This window comes from Pteropus medius, unplaced genomic scaffold (assembly GCF_902729225.1).
Source record: "Pteropus medius unplaced genomic scaffold, Ma_sr-lr_union100, whole genome shotgun sequence".
Taxonomy (NCBI): domain Eukaryota; kingdom Metazoa; phylum Chordata; class Mammalia; order Chiroptera; family Pteropodidae; genus Pteropus; species Pteropus medius.
In genome coordinates, this window is record NW_024354875.1 from 24,209,634 (window position 1) to 24,226,260 (window position 16,627).

Below are 16,627 nucleotides of genomic sequence, written 5' to 3' on the forward strand. Positions count from 1 at the left end.
TCAAAGTTTATCTACAAAGTACAAATAATCAACAAACAATTTTTTTATGGTTTCCTAAATCACCTTAAATAAGCAAGGGACAGTTTCTCCTCTGTATCATGTATTAATTAAAGTTTTGTTTTAAAATTACTTCTTGTTGGATCATATTTTTAAAAGATGTGGAAAAATTGATGAGAGTTCAAAAAACAGGAAAATAGCCAAAAAGATCTAATTTAGGTCCCTGAGGAAAGCTAAAGGAATTGACATTATTTATTCTTAAAAGGCTAAGGTGTGACTTGATTAGTATTCAATTGTAAGATTTATTTTCAGAGAAAAGATGCCAAGTGGGGGTTCTCTATGTCTAAATAAGAACAAAAAATGTTTATTAAAAAACAGTTTTACATGACTTTTATAAGGAAGCATTGATTGTTAGGTCAAGGAAATACTAGAGATAAATATCAAGAAAGAATTTTAAATTTCTATTTCTGAAAAGAGAAATATTCTATTTTATAAGTAAGAGAATTGACAATTATCAATCTGGTTAAATTTCATTTGAAGGTCAATGACAGACCAGATGAACTCTCTAACACTGTGAGCCTATGAATTTATCTCAAGTTGCCTAACACTTTAATTTGCATCATTCATTAATAAATTAATTCAAATATTTATTATGTAGTTTCATCATACCAATACATTGACATATTTATGCACATTTTGAACAAGAAACAAAATAGTACAGTGGTCTAATTACTCTTATTTCTTCTTAATAAATAGCAATAGATGTATTAGAAATACATTTGGCATTTTGGGCTATTATTCCCAAGCATCCAATAAATGTGGCCAAAGTTATAACCATTTGTTCTTGATTATAATATAGAATCTCTAGGTTTAAATGTATTTTTAAGCATTCCTTTGAGGCTTAATTTTAGAGTTATATATTTTAAGTTGTCCTCCAAAGATTCAAGTTTTGGAACTAAAATGCCCTTTTAAATGTTATTTGTTAGTTCTGAAAACCTGATTTTTTTTCAGGTGGCATCTTCAATGCATTTAAAAAGGGGTCTGCAATACAAAAACCAAGAAATTCTCAGTAAAAGGTCAATTGGGAAGAGCTGAGACATCCTTTGCTTTCAGTCTTATGAGGCACTGGCTGTTTCTTATGTGTATGCATATATATGTATATGTGAGATGAGAAGTTTTAAGAAAGAATAAATGTCAGTTTTCAAAAATATAGCACAAACCTATCAATTAATTTAGATCCAATGATAAGAAATATGTTTTGGTAAAAAGCAAGAATGAAGTAAAGTGGTTTTTCTTTTAATTTAATTATTTGCCAATGGTTTTGAGAAATGTGTGTATATGTGGAAAACACATTCGTTTATTCCTACCTCTTAGTTCAGTGGTGTAACCTTTGTGCAAGAAAGCAGTGCATTTGCGTGTTATAATGGGTCCATTAATCCTGCCCAATTAGAAAAAATACTCTTTCAAAGCTACCGATTATATTGGCACTGATTTTATTTGGGCCCAAGTAAAGGCCTGTTCTCACTTGTCTCCCCGTTACTCATCTTTACCTGATTAAACGGCCTTCACTGCTCAAAAGCCTACAAATGGGTTCCACATTTTTTAGTGCATTATTCCAACAATTAATAACATCATATTTGCATGACTAATAGGCTGTCAAAGTGTGTTGATTGTGTTAGTTTTGAATTAGTTAATTTTAATATCCCTTAAAGTTCTCTTTGCATTTGAGCTTAGAGAGAATAATCTATTTGGAAGAGTGTGATCAAAAGTGATAGCTTTGCTTTCTTGGTCATAGAATCACCAATGCATACACATAAGCTGTCTACTTCAATTTCAAAAATCAATTTTGTTTTAAATTATTTTGTATTCAAACATTCATTCCTTTTTTAAACGAAGGTGAAATTGCATCCTGGGATTCTGCTGTCAGAACTATGATCTTAAGGGTAAGAAGGGTGTAACTTACTTGTAAGTTACTGTCCTTGTAACTTACTGTCCCACCACTAAACAGCACATGAAGCATGGCAGCCCTCAATACTTATTTGTTGGTTGGATGAACTGACAATGTAATAAATAGTATCAAAACTGGCACTTTAGTTCTTTGAACTAAAAATTTTGCTGTTTTTGAAGCTATAGTTTAAAAGTGTTTAGGCATTTTCATTCATTGTAGGTGGCAATTTAACAGTGTTCATCAAAATATAATAAATACACATATATTTGACTCAGCAATTCCAGTTCTTTGAATCCACCCTATAAAATACTCAAACACACCCACAAAGATAGGGATACAAGGCTACTCACTGCATCATTGTTTTCAACAGAAAATACTTGAAAGAAACTAAATGCGCATCTTTGGTAGATAGTTAAATAGACTGAGATACATCTGTACTTGGAACATTATGCAGCAGTCTTAAAAGAAGGAGGTAGATCTTATATGTGCATTCATGAAAAAATTTCCAAAATGTATTGTTGAGAGTTTAAAAAAACAAACAAAACTCCTCAATTTATGTGATGTAAATGCATAAGAGTATGTTCTGAAGCAATAGACACTACACTTTTAATTTTATTTACCTCTAGGATAAACAGGTATATTAACGATAAAATTATATGTTTTAAGGTGCTGATAAGCACTTTCACTTTATACTCTAATGTACTGGTATATTGTTTTAATTTTTAATAAGGACTATGCATCTATGTATTAAATAAACCAATGATTTTGTTTAAAACAGTACTTATTTACACAGAGAAAAATTTCTCTGGTAAACAACTGTTAAAGTATAATGTGAAATATTTATAATAATTCTCTACATCTCTGCCTTTCTGCCATTCCTCTCTTCACACATCACACCTATTAAAAAGCTACAAAAAGCAAAGTCTCTTAAAAAACAGAAAAAGAGAAAGAAAGATATGCCTAGAAAATGCCTCATTCAGATTATGTCCCTCTCCATGTTTAGTGGAAAAATAATAAATTTCTATTCAACCAGTAGATATTTCTCATACACATGGCATTGAAACCACCAGAGAACCTGGAGTGTTAGTCCCTTTGAGTTAATTTCTAGGGAGATGTAACTGATCATTTCCATCAAAGGTTAAAGATAGAAGACTTCTTAAATGCTTTCGAAAGAGTTGCTATAACCCATGTTAGCATTTTATCTGATTATCTTACATTGAATAAAACCGACTCAATTAATATTTTTCTTTAAGCACATCTTACATTGCTTTAATCACACTAGGTATTAATATATATTCATGTATGTTCTGTTGTGATATATTATTATTTATTCATTTGCCTACATGACATAATTTATTGCTGAGACTAAGTTTTGTCCATACTCTTCTAATTCAAATGTAAGAACTACAAATGCATTACTTATCTCGTCATTTCTAATTCTCTACTTTTACGTGTACTTGTATACGCTCTAACAATTATAAAATTATTTCCCATTTCTATCTATGTCATCATATGAGAAATATTTTAAATAATGAATAAGGAGGAAAAACGGTGATATATAATGAGAAATTGCTTTCTAGAGAAAGTAAAATTTTAAAATGTTGCAAATGCTTAAACTTACTTGCTCTATGTAAATTCTCACTTAGATTTCAGCTATGGGTTTTAATCTACACTTTTCAAAACTCTGATTATCCAAACTAAGTCTTTCATTATTTTCTCTGAAGCTTGATTTAATCTGAACAGATTTCTTTCTTGAAAAGAGAAAAATTTTTTATGAATGAGGCCCAAGGTTGTCTCATTCAATGACATTTTGAGCTGACTTCTAACATGAGCCTAAGAAGAAAACGTAGGTATCACCTTTCTCATTAGCCTCCACAGAATCTGATCTGGTCAGTAAAAGAACTACAAACCAAATAATCATTTCACAAAACTTATCGACTTTTTCTAAATGAAAAGGCATTATGCTAATAAGATGAAGCAAAATCTTATGATAGTTACCCCCTTCTCCTCTAACTATTCAAATTCAGAAATAGCCATACATTTTCCCAATGGAAAAATTTCAACTACACAAATAGAAAATAAAATTGCTTTCATACATTTTTCTATTAAAGCAGTCCAAGGAAGAAAGAGGCAGGTAAAAACCTTAAATCAGGAAAATACAGCAAAAAAATAGTATGGCTTTTTTGTTTTTGATCACATATTATTTCCTTTACTCTTTAAATCTACTTACCTTTTCTTTCTGAAGAGTTGTAATTCTAAAGTCAATGGAAAATGAAGACACTGTTGTGGAACTAGTAGTAAAAGATACGTTAATGCTGTGGGAAAATGCGGGAAATCCTGCTGCCGTCCTAACAGTCCTTCAGGACACTGGCCTCTTCTAGTTTCTCAACTCCCACCACCTCCGGTTTTACGCAGTACTGCTGTCGTTACTGAGATAAGCAAAATACATGGCGCTGTGGGAGGTACAACTTTTACTCAAATGTAGTTCAAATTTTTAAATAGTTGATGGTCTACTAGATGAAACAAGATAAACCCGAAATGAATTCACTTAAAACAAGCTAATATAGGTTATTTAGTTATTCTAGTTATTTATTTATAGATTTGCTTATTATATAGATATTTATATGATCCATTACATAGTTTATGACATATGAATACATGCAAATGAAAGAGAGGAAGTGGTCAATGCTCTGTATTAATCTAAGAGAAGGAGACTCCACATATCTCAACATATGGATGGCTGATAATTCCACACTTGTAGAAAGTTTTAAGATTGTAATGGACCAAAGAACTACTTGACCTTTTTTACCTCTAGAAATTTCAGTGTTGTCACAGTAATGATTGCTGTCTATGGGATAACTAAATACACACACACATACACACACACACATATAAAATATACAATTATTATTGGCCTGTTTGCCTTAAGATGAAAAACTTTGTTTCTTTTAATTTTTTTCAAACTGAATTTTGGTGAACCAGAAATAACTTCATACAGAAAAAAGGAAATTTGTTTTCTGTTTTCCATTTCTATACACAACACAAAGCAACAAACACAGCTTAACAACCGAATTCGACTTTAGGACTATTTTTCACACAAATCTAAAGAATATGCATGGAAAGAAATGTCTGTGTTGTCAGCAGGAACAGAAATGTTAAATTACTTTACTTGAAATATAATCAGTCCTCATGTAAACGTCATTCAAAAAAAGCCAAGAGCAAGAAAAATGCATGCCATTTATTGAAACCACCATTTATCTTCCTAATTCTGATGATGTTAGTAAGAATAATTTTTAAAAATCAACAAACTTAAAGGATTATATTTACCTGTATCTGCGTGAAGGAATAAATGTGACTATAAAATTCATTTTATCTATTTAATAGCTAGCCCATATTTCTATGGGAATCAAGCTCCAACACAGCTGCTTCTAATGATCTTTTTCTTGTCCTTGTTGGGGTGAACTGGGATACCATTTTTGATATTTTTTCTACTGAGGATACTTCCTCAGTGAACTACTGAACTACTTCCTCAGTAGTTCAAAATCCAAATAATTTTGGAGATCCCATCTAACACAAGTCTGGTTAAAGATATATTACCTATCTGTAATCAAACAGCAAAAAATAATTTTTTTGTTCAACAGCAAAGTGGGAACAGTATTCTGAGCTGCATCTCAAACTTGGTGCATTTCTCTTTAGGGTACGCTGAACAATTAAACACTTTTCTTTCCCTATTTTCTTAGTTAAATGGACAGGCCATCTAGATGGTTTTCCTTTGCGATGAGAAGCCCCATAGAGACCTTGGGTTATTTTACCCAGCACTTTGGCCGTGGAGAACACCTGGTCGCGTGTTCGGAACCAGACTGTTACGTGCCTTCCACGGTCTGATTTCGTAGGTTCTGTCTGAGGAGCGACGCAGCTTCCACCAGTCTCCTGGGAAGACAGTTCTCCAGGGCAGCCCCTCTAATTATTTAAGGTAGGTCTTCATTTCTTTTAAAATAGCTGGGTTATTCGAGTTTGAAAAGCAGCTACTGCGTAAGCAGCCTGACTTAAACTGACGAAAGGAAGGAAATGCTGGATGCACAGCTCACCTCCCACCCCTCGACCTCGCACACCGCCATATTAGCGCGATCACACCAAAATACCAGCTTGTGTTTACAGTTGCAGCCCTGCTGATGGCGGACGGGCGCGTGTACACGAGCACTCGCTCTGTGTGCACTGAAGAGGATCACGATCCGGAGAGCTGAAAATGTAAACACAAGCTGGTATTATGGTGTGACTGGCGGGTTTGTGGTTCTTTGTTTGGATACTTTTAAAGTGGGCACCCTGGCAAGAACGAAAGAGGCAGAAAGCAGAACTGCTCTTAAGTGACTTCTGTCATCTTCGTCCTTCCTCAGGTAGACCCAGAAGAACTCATCCGTTCGACTGGGTTCTACCCCGCTACCATTTGCTTTTTGCCTTGTTGGCCACACTTCAACGCAACAGTTTTATTTTCAGATGCAGCCCTTTAATCCTTTGCCTTTGGTAATTTAAAATGATTTTCTGAGGATTTGCAAGCACTGTACTTATCTAGTTATTATTGGGATCAAAATCACGTGGCAAAGTCATTGCAATGTTATGTGTGTTTAAGGAAGAACAAGGCTTTATGTGGCCTTGTTTTAATATTCGCGAATTAGCAATGGTTCTTTTACCCCAAATGAGGATTGGCATCAACATAACCTTGTCCGACAACAAACCTACCCACTGTTCTTGCTTATGCTGTTTTAGTTGTTGATTTTGATGTGCAGCGGTTGACCTCAAGAGAAATGTAAAGGGTGAAAAAAACTAAAATTACAAGCTTTATTTTAGCCTAACATCTACTTGCATAGTTTGTTCTTTAGTTTTCTCTGCAATTTTTGTCATTTCTCTACCTTAACACAAAGTTCAATCGTCGGCTCTCCACTCTGAACTTTGATTCTGAAACAGATTTACTTGTAGGATGAAGAGAGATCATATCATTTCAGGGAGAAAATTAAAACATATAAAAAAGAAAGGTTAAAAAAACTTATTTCCTGCAAAATGTTAACATAGCTCATTGTAGGCTTGACTTCACCTGATTTTTTTTTAAAAAAACAAAATTTTCTCTTTGGAATTAAGTATGCCATCACTACCAAAAATCAGTAACTAAAGGAACAGTGGGTAGTTTGGCAGATCCCTTTTCTTAAATGAAAATTACAAATTGATTTAACACCTATTGAGGCAGCCATTCGCCACTGTAAACTTATTTCTGACAACTGTTTCTTTTAGAATACAATAAGTAATTGAAAAACAAGTGATTTTCTCAATACAATCGAAAAGCAGTTAATATAAAGACAAACACAGACAACTCATGGTTGTAGACAGTTTCGATGTTGACTGCAGTACTTAATAAGGGAATAAGAAAGGTCTAAGCTTGGGATTTTTAATGACATGCCACTCAAATGGAAGCAGGCGATTTCAGAAGTGTTATCAGTCACTTTAGATTGAAAAGAAATAACAAGACTTAGCTTTTAAGATATCAAATAATTCGCACAAAAATGCTGTACCATAGCCCCTTGCCTTTGAATAGGCCAAACGTGTGCCTTGTTTGTTTAAAACCTATTGTACTTGATCACTTCACAAAACTTGACTAACCTTTGCCTGCACAACTTGACTGACCTTTGCTATCTTGTATCTTGATTATCTCTCTCCATGTGAGATCCCTCACCAAGACAGCTTGCAAGCATTTCACAAATTATAATAAAGGAACCACCTACATGTACATCAATACTGACAGATTTGGATCATCTTATTTTCACCTGATATATGTTGAGGCTCAATTGAAAACTAAATTATGGAATGAATAGATTTACTGGAAGCGTGAGTTTGGCCTTATCTTACACACGCATTTTAAGAACAACTGTAAGAAGCTATTTTGGAGATTCAATATATATAGTAATATGTTCAGATATACAAATAATGTACAAAGAATTGATATTTTTACAAGTTTTATTCCTAATATATAAAATTATATCTTGTGTGCTATATTTCATAGAATGAAGAAAAAAACTCCATGCTACAAGATTCGATAGCTTTAAACTTTTAGCTTTTAGTTTTAGAGATTTTTTAAAATTCTTCATTTCAAATATATGATTGTAATTTTACAGAAAGTTTAAAACATCTTTGAGCCTACAAACGTCCTTATTATTCCTCATAATATGCTTTGGCCCATCTAGTTTCTAATGTCATCACTTTCCTTAGTTACCTCATGCTATTAGTATCTGTTGCAAATACAGATAAATAGATGTGGCCTGTTAGATTAGAAGGCCCATGACAAATTTAACTTGTGGAAACCAGCGAGAAAGGTAAAGTGGGGGGTCAGAAAAACTGTACCAATGGCCCAATTCTACATCTCTAGCGATAAGGGTTAAAAAAAAAAGAGATGGATGGTGGTGATAATTGTACAACAGTGTAAGTGTACTTAATGACACCGAACTGTACACATAAAAATGGCTAAAATGGTAAATTTTATTTTATGACAATTTTACAAATAGAGGTTAAGATTAACTTGATTGAGAAATTAGGGATTGACTCTAAGAACCTACTTGTTCGGCAGAAAAAGCAATTATACTACAACAAGGATGCAAACATCTGAGAGATTAGCAGAAAAATCAAACTTTCTTCCCAGTTTGTTGGCACAAACATGTAAAAATTCTGTTTCATTGGAGTTCATTCGAACACAATTATCATTTAAGGTAGCCAAAAGTAAAGTAAGACACAATTTTTAAATATTTTTTAATCTCTCCTCTATATATTTTTCTAACTGGTCATCTTTTTTTTTCAGTTATTTTTTTAAAGCCCATTTACATGAGCATATAACTTGTCTGTATGACTATTTATATAAATGAAAAGGAATAAAGTAAAAAGGAGTGAAAAATAACACTGCCTTAAATACTAATGAATTTTAAGTAGTTGAATTTTGAAAGTAAACTCTAAGTCATACTGTAGGGCCTACTTTCCCACTTTTTAATAGCTTTCTAAAAAAACTCAAACCTTGAAGTGCATGCAATTAGAAACATGCAACAGTGAGGCTAGGCTTAGTCACAGTACTATTTCAATGCAAGCTGCTTCTATTTTTGGTGTCCTACAGAGAAATAGAATTAGAATGTTCTAACCTCTGCTCATTCTGTAGATGAGAGTACAAAGCCAACGGCTTAAAAAATTGGGGCAGGGGGCATCCTTTCTAGTCAATTCTTTCTCGTTTTATGTATTAGGTGACTACTTTACTATTATGTAGACGATTAAGAACAAACAATTCTATACATAAACAGCTTCGAACTCTTCTGGATAGATTGCCATGAATGTGGCCTATGAACATCAGAACATGGTTTCTGCCTCATATTCCTATCATCCTAATGGTTTTGTGCTCTAGCTGTATGTTTTTAAAGGCTTCTCCACGATTGAAAACAGAGCAGTGTTACATAAGTGTATAGAATCTCAGAATTGGATGTTATTTTAAATTCATCCAGTTCAAGCACCCATGTAATGCTCGAAAATCTCCAAGCACTTACCAGTCTTAGCATTAAGGAGTTTTTTGCTTCATTTGTTTGTTTGTTTGTTTTTTTACTTTTCATCTGAACATTTTATTTCATTCTGTTAGTATAAATCATAATTATCATTAACATACTCATAATAATCTTGAAATCAGCTAACACTTACATAGTGTTTACAATGCAGGCACTGTGCTGGTGTTCTAGTGATGGTGATGCTGACTTCTGCTGGAGCATATATAATTGACAGCAGGAAAACTAGTAAACCAGAAGTAAATTGTAGTTTCTTCATCTGCAAAAGATTTATAAGGTTGAGGATTAAATTAAATGAAATAACCTATACAATCATGCCTAGCACAGTGTTGTAAATACGTACAAAAAAGTTATATTTAAATCCACTTATATCACATTCACTACACTTTATGTTTCACATATCTAGTGCTAGTTAATGTCACATAGCTTTTTGGGTAACTAGTTATCTGTTATGATGTTAAAGTTAAGGATAATGAAGTGTCGTTAGTCTAATATGATATAGAACCAGTTCACAATTTTTTATCATGAAAAAATGAAGCAGTTTCTATTATATATTAGATTCATGTGGTGTTAGGATTATGGCTGTACCATGATATATTTACATAAATACCTGTTCATTAAATTCAACTTCCCATTCACTCACCAATGCAAAAATCTCAAACTATAAAAAACACCAGAAATTTTGGAATCTTATGATAGCCCCAATAAATTTTGTCTTCACAAGTGCAAGATTGCTCTTCTACTTCATTCTTATTCTTTATTGAACAGATATTGAGAAATATAAAAACCTACAAACTTCTACAGCTAAAATATCCCACATGTCTATTTTTTAATTTCATATTCAGATACCAAAAACCCTACAAAACTTTCCTCTGGTAAAATCGCATTCAACGGGTCATTATAGTCTTTGAGCTATGTTTTTAAACGTTCTTAAAGATTTCTAGTTCTATGATTATAATTATTATTAAAGCAATCTGAATATAAGTAGTTTTGTTGAAGATAAATTAATTCACATTGTGAGTGTGTGACCTAAAATTTCTTGAAGTAATTAACAGCTTTCAGGTTTATCTGAAAGATGCAGTTATCAGGAGCATGTCATTTAATATCAGCACATCTCTAATATCGATGTTATTTAAAGCCATACATTAAGAGTCATAAGCATCTGTAGTGACAGAAGAAGCATGCAGCAAAGCACTGAAAAACTGGAATAGAACTAATTGGTTTTGGTCTACCCACTTCAAATTAGAAAATAGCAACAGAAAAAAATTAAACACTAAATGTATTCGTTAGGCAGGATCAGCAATCAAGCTGCCCACACATGATCTGCAATTAATTTGTAAATAAGAAGATTCATCACCTGGAGGATAATAAACTCTAGTTTTCTGGCCCAAAAGACTAGACAAGTAAAAACCACTAATGAATGTATAAACACAGGGGCAAGAATGTACATTGGCTGAGCAAGTGAGCATAACAAGGAGACTCCGTTTTGTTATTAAAGTAGACCAAAAGATACATGACATGTATCTAGAGATTTTTCTGAAGTGTTAACACTCCTCAAAACAGGGTCACTTAAAAGGCATGGAAAAGTGTTACTACAGGGTACGAAGGGCAAAAGTTGATTTTTAGAAAGAGCATTTTAAAAATAAGTAAGGATCAGTGTAAAAGAAACTGAGATAGTTACCTTAATTTTAATTAATTCTTCATAATTACATATTAGAAAGTCCTACTAACAAATAATAATCTGAAGTGACTTTAGTTTACCATCTTCAGATGTGACTATGACTATGAAGAGAGGTCCCCAAATGTTATTTATTGAGAAAATAAATATTAAATGGAATTATCAGTATTGTCTTACTTTGGAAAAGGCTTTGTTGTGAAAACTAATTTCCTTTCTCTAAGTTACAGTTGTATAACATCTAATTTTGAATCCAAAATAAAACATTCAACTGTACATCCATTCAAGAGAGAATTTCTTCTTTAGTGTCAACTAGGAATTCTGAGAAACACAGAGAAGTGAAATAATCAATTGGGATATTTATTTAAATTACAGAGTCCTGGTGTCTACTTCATACCAACTGAAACAAAATTTCTGGAATTGAGGCCCTTGAATCTGTATACATTTGTAACAATATCACTACTTGATTATGATGTATACTAAAGTTTAAGAATGATTTTGTTGGTTAATATCATGTTTTCACAAATTTATTTTCTTTTTATAAACAAAATTATTTTTTCAACAGACATACTTTCATATTTTTTGCAAGGTGCAAAAAATAAACCTATATGGAATTAGTTCTTCCTGGAGTCACTTTAATGGGATCAATGACATTATTAATGCCGAAATGAAAAGGAGGAAGTCAAAGGAAAGTCAATACAGTAAACAGTATTCAAATTTTCGAATGTTGTGTACCTCAATTATTAATTAAAAATATAATTAATAGTTTCAAATATATCTCTTATTAAGCAACTTCAACTATCAGAACATCTTAGTACTCAAAATAGATGTCATAGAATCCTCAAAACAGATGCCATAAAACATACTAAAATCTGTGTAATTTATCAATAGAACTTATATTTGACCCAATTTTAATAACTTTATTTATCTGATTTATTTGATCATTATACATTAGAGAGATAGCAATATTTCAAAACAAAGCTTGGGGAAAGAAGGTGTTTAACTCCTAGAAGTTAGTTTTAAAAAGTAATATCTGGGAAAAAGAAAAAAAGATGCTGTTACAAAAGGAGCCGAAAAGACTAGACTAGACTAAAATATTGTAAAGGGTGAATTCAATATTTGTATTTATTTTTCATTTTATAGTTATCTAGGGCTCTTTAATTTAGGGTCAAACAGTGGGGATAACCTGTATATGCTTGTGCATTACTGTAATTGATGTTTATGATGTTCACTGTTAATCATCAGGACACAGGTTTATATGCTCTAGTTTAAGAAGGGAGATGTATATCTCAATTTAGAAAGACTTTAATCTAAATTGTCTAAAATTAACAAATCTTTAAATCTTAAAGAGACAAATTTCATCCATCATGAAAATTCACCAACAGAATTTACCTCAAAGGAAGACGAGGTTGTTCTCAAACAGTTTAACTTAAAGAATAGATTGTGTTACTTAGACATAGGCGCCACCTAGTGGCAAAAGGCGATAGTTTCAGAGTAATTGTTTTGTCATTGCAATAGGACAATATGGAACTGGCTACATCAAGAGGTTTTGTTTGAGGCTTAAAATGATTGTTTATTTTAAATTGTACAGATTAAACTGAAGATTATTTATTTAATTTCAAAAGAATTGAGACTAGCGAAGATCACAAAGTGAGGAAGAAGTTGATGATGTAGGTACGTTAACATAGTAAAGATATGGGAGGTATAAAATGAAAAATAAATACAAATAGAGTTTAAAAAACTTTTTTGAATATTGATTGTAGATAACTATGTTGATGAGCCTAATATTGAATTAAAAAAATAAATGTAATGATTAATCGTGAGAATCTTGAAAGTAACGTGGAACTCAATAATAGTATGGAAGATGGAAGAGGAGTTTATTGAAGTTCAAGCATCTTAAGATCCTTTGTTTAGGAGAAGTGAGAGAGGTACTGACTAAATTAAGACATTGATAAGTTAAATAGTCATATTAAGATTTAAGGGTAGTGACTAAAAAAAGATTAAATATATAATGTACAAGCTAAATCAGTTGATTTCCAGAGTATATGCAATGATTATAGTAACCAAAACGTAAAGTTTCTAAGTGCTTCACAAATATTATGTCATTTACTCCTCACAACAACTCTGTTGAATAAGTAGCATAATTGACCTCATTCTGGCTCCAGAATTCATGCTCTTAACCACTAAGCTAGTATTTTATATATGTCTTATTTGGTTATCATTGCAACATATGTCAATATTTTTTACACAGTTGAAAATAAAGAATAGTAAATGAGGTATGAAAAGATATACAAAATGCTAACAATTAGTATACAGAACTGAAAATCTTCATAGTTTAAAAAAATCAGGACAGTAATATAACATTTGTCTTGGCACTAGGTGAAGGATGTGGAGGGACAGAAGCATCCCTAAAATGAAAGTACCAGAAACTAGAAATAGATTTGATGATATGTAAGAATTTATTATAGGAGAAGGATGACATTTCAAATCAGTAGGATAAAGACATTACTTAATAAATAGAGGAACAATTCGGTAGTAATCTTGAAAAATGTGAATTTGGAGCTCTACCTTATTCCTTACATGAAAATAAAATCCAAATAGATCAAGATTTAAATGTAAAAGTCTTTGAAGAAGGAAGATATGATCGTTGTTTAATAATTTTTATGCTGCAAAATCCTTTCCTGGGTATATACAACCCAGAAGCAAAAGCAAAGTCATCAAACTCTTTTTGAAACTTTTATACAGTGAAAAATAGCATAAACAAATCTGCAGAGAGTTCCAGGTTTTCCCACCCACCACCTCAGCAGAGCAGTTCTGCATTTATCTGCTTTGTCTATTGGTGCTCCAAGTATGATTCCATTTGACAAAATGTTCTTTGCTAGAATAAGAAAAAGAAGAGGAAGAGGAAAAAGTTGAAAACTACTCTCTGGTCCTGCACACTGAGGCTCAGAGCAGTTAAATAATCTAAAATCACAAAGGTAGCAGCATAATCTGACCCAGACTTCTGCTGCTGCTGCTGTTCACCATCAGCAACACTACACTACACTAGCCATTGAAATAAATCTTTTTTTGCAGTAATTAAATAGCCTATTGATTTCATCAGTTTGTTTAGTTTTTAATAGTTTTGATTGGTTTTAAATCTTTTGTATGTGTCCCGTTATTAATTATTTAATTACTTATTTTAGTACTATGTAGTCTAGAAATGTGCAGGTTAGGAAAAATTGTATAGACTTTTCAAAGAAATATACAATGCGGGTATTTCTTTTAGAGTTATTTTTAAATCCTTCCAAATGAGTAAAAATTCATTAGAAACATTTTACAATGTAATAAAATTTGGCATGATTCCAAATTTCCAAAGTACTTTATTATGAGGAGCTATCACCTTCAAGGCAATTTTGTACCACAGATACCATGGTTAGTATTACAATTCTAGCCAGCCTTTTTGCGTGCTAGTCTCATAAAGTCTCATAAAGTTACATATTATATATCTATAAAAGATTTTATGCCTTGTATGTGAATATTGTTTTTAAATGTTTTTGGTCAGAACAATTAATAGTTCAATTGCTCTGTTAAGCATTAATAGCCCAATTGTATTTTGAAACATAAAATAAATTATTTTAGTAAAGAAAAATAATCTGCTCTTTTAATTCTTAATCAAGTTATTTGTAGTCTCAGAATTACCACTTTCAAACCTTTCACCCAACAACTGAGATTTATTTAAAATGTTACCATCTATCTGTAAAGAACTCTTGTCATTTTGTGAATGAATATTTTTCTTCATGAATGAGCTCATTTTCATCCAAATTGTTAGGAAATCCATCTACTATACTAACATTTAAAGCATTAAGATTATTGCTTAACTTATTCAATACACAGTAATTATAGAAAAAAAATCACAAAATGCTAAGAAAACTAATATAAAGATGAAAAGAGTTTAGAGTGAACAAATCTACAAATCAAGTAAGTTCGTTATTAAATACTTATAATCTAAGAATAGGATTCTTTATAGACCCAATTAATATCATCCAACAAAGAGATCTTGTTTAAGCTACCTCATTAGAGGCTAATAAAGCTTTTGAAGTTTAACTGGAGCAATATTTTCTTGTACTTAACACATTTGATTTAATTCTCATATTTGTAAGTGGATCAAGTTTATTTTACAAAAGGTTCAGACTTTATGTAAATCCAACCAATGAAACACTAATATTTTTACTCTTAAAATAGGAGCTAATTGTCCATTTAATAATATCTAAAGTTCCTTAACTAGATAGTTAACTGGTTTCTTGTTAACTTTTTGCTTGAGATAGTTCAATCTCAATTTCCTTCTGAGGCCCTAAGGCTACGGTGATAATCAAGGCATATACAGTCTCTCTCCTATGGAGCCTGGGGTTGAGTAGATAATAAAAGCTGACTTTTTTTTACGGGTTCGGTGCTGTGCTAAATGTATTGTATACACTGTTTCATTTAGCCACATAATCCTGTAAAATAGTTAATATTATTTTGATTTTACAAATAAGAAAACTGAAGCTTATAGAGATTAAGTGACTTACCCAGGGTAAGTAAGAGATACAACTGGGGTTTAATTCTAGAAGTGTCAAATACTACAGTCCGGATTAATGATAGCTGTATAATAAGTCTTGAAGTCAGCTAGTGTAAGCCTTTCAGTTTTGTTCTCTGAGTTGTTTGGTTAATCTAAGTCTTTTGCACTTCCATATGAATTTTAGAATCAGCTTGAGGAGAATTGATATATTAATGTTGAATCTGGTTCAGTCACTTAGAAACATTTTGATCCTTTGGGGTCTTGCTTTTAATTTTTTTAAGCAGTACCAGACCTACAGTTAGTCTAGGGATAATTATTCCCCACTACCGAAGCATATCCTACTTGGTGTTCTAGTGATACTGCCTCAGTTAGGGTTTTTTTCCCCAAGTCAATTGCTGTTGGGAACAAGTTTTATTCCTGGCCTCTACAAGCCGATCGCCATTCCTTTTATGGTTCTTTCCCCAGCCACATGCATTGCACTGATCACCAGTCAGCTGAATACTCAAAAGGGTTTCTCTGAAGGTCTCTGGCATATTTCCTCTGCATCTCTCTCCTCTCTTGTTCTCTGCCTTGTGAATTCTAGCAGCCTGGCTTCCCCAGACTCCCACTTCTGTCTCCTCAACTCAAGTAAACCTCTGGGTTTTCCCTTCCTTGTGCTGAAGCTTGGAAATTTCCTTTAGTCAGTAAGCTGGGACAGACAACTGGGGGAACTAGAGGGCACGCCTCATTTGTTTTCCATCTCTAGGGATTCCTTTTCCTTTTTTTTTTAAAACGCCTACAGCACTGGGCTTCCTAGGTGGTCTCCCATCCAAGTACTAACCAGACCTGACCCTGCTTAGCTTCCGAGATCAGATGAGATTGGGCACGTTCAGGGTGGCGTGGCCCTAGAC

At 32.5% G+C, this 16,627-nt stretch overlaps 1 pseudogene; it reads right to left on the bottom strand.

The window, feature by feature from the left end:
* Positions 1–16,509: 16,509 nt before the first annotated feature.
* On the bottom strand, positions 16,510–16,627 carry LOC120597351 (uncharacterized; annotated as a pseudogene).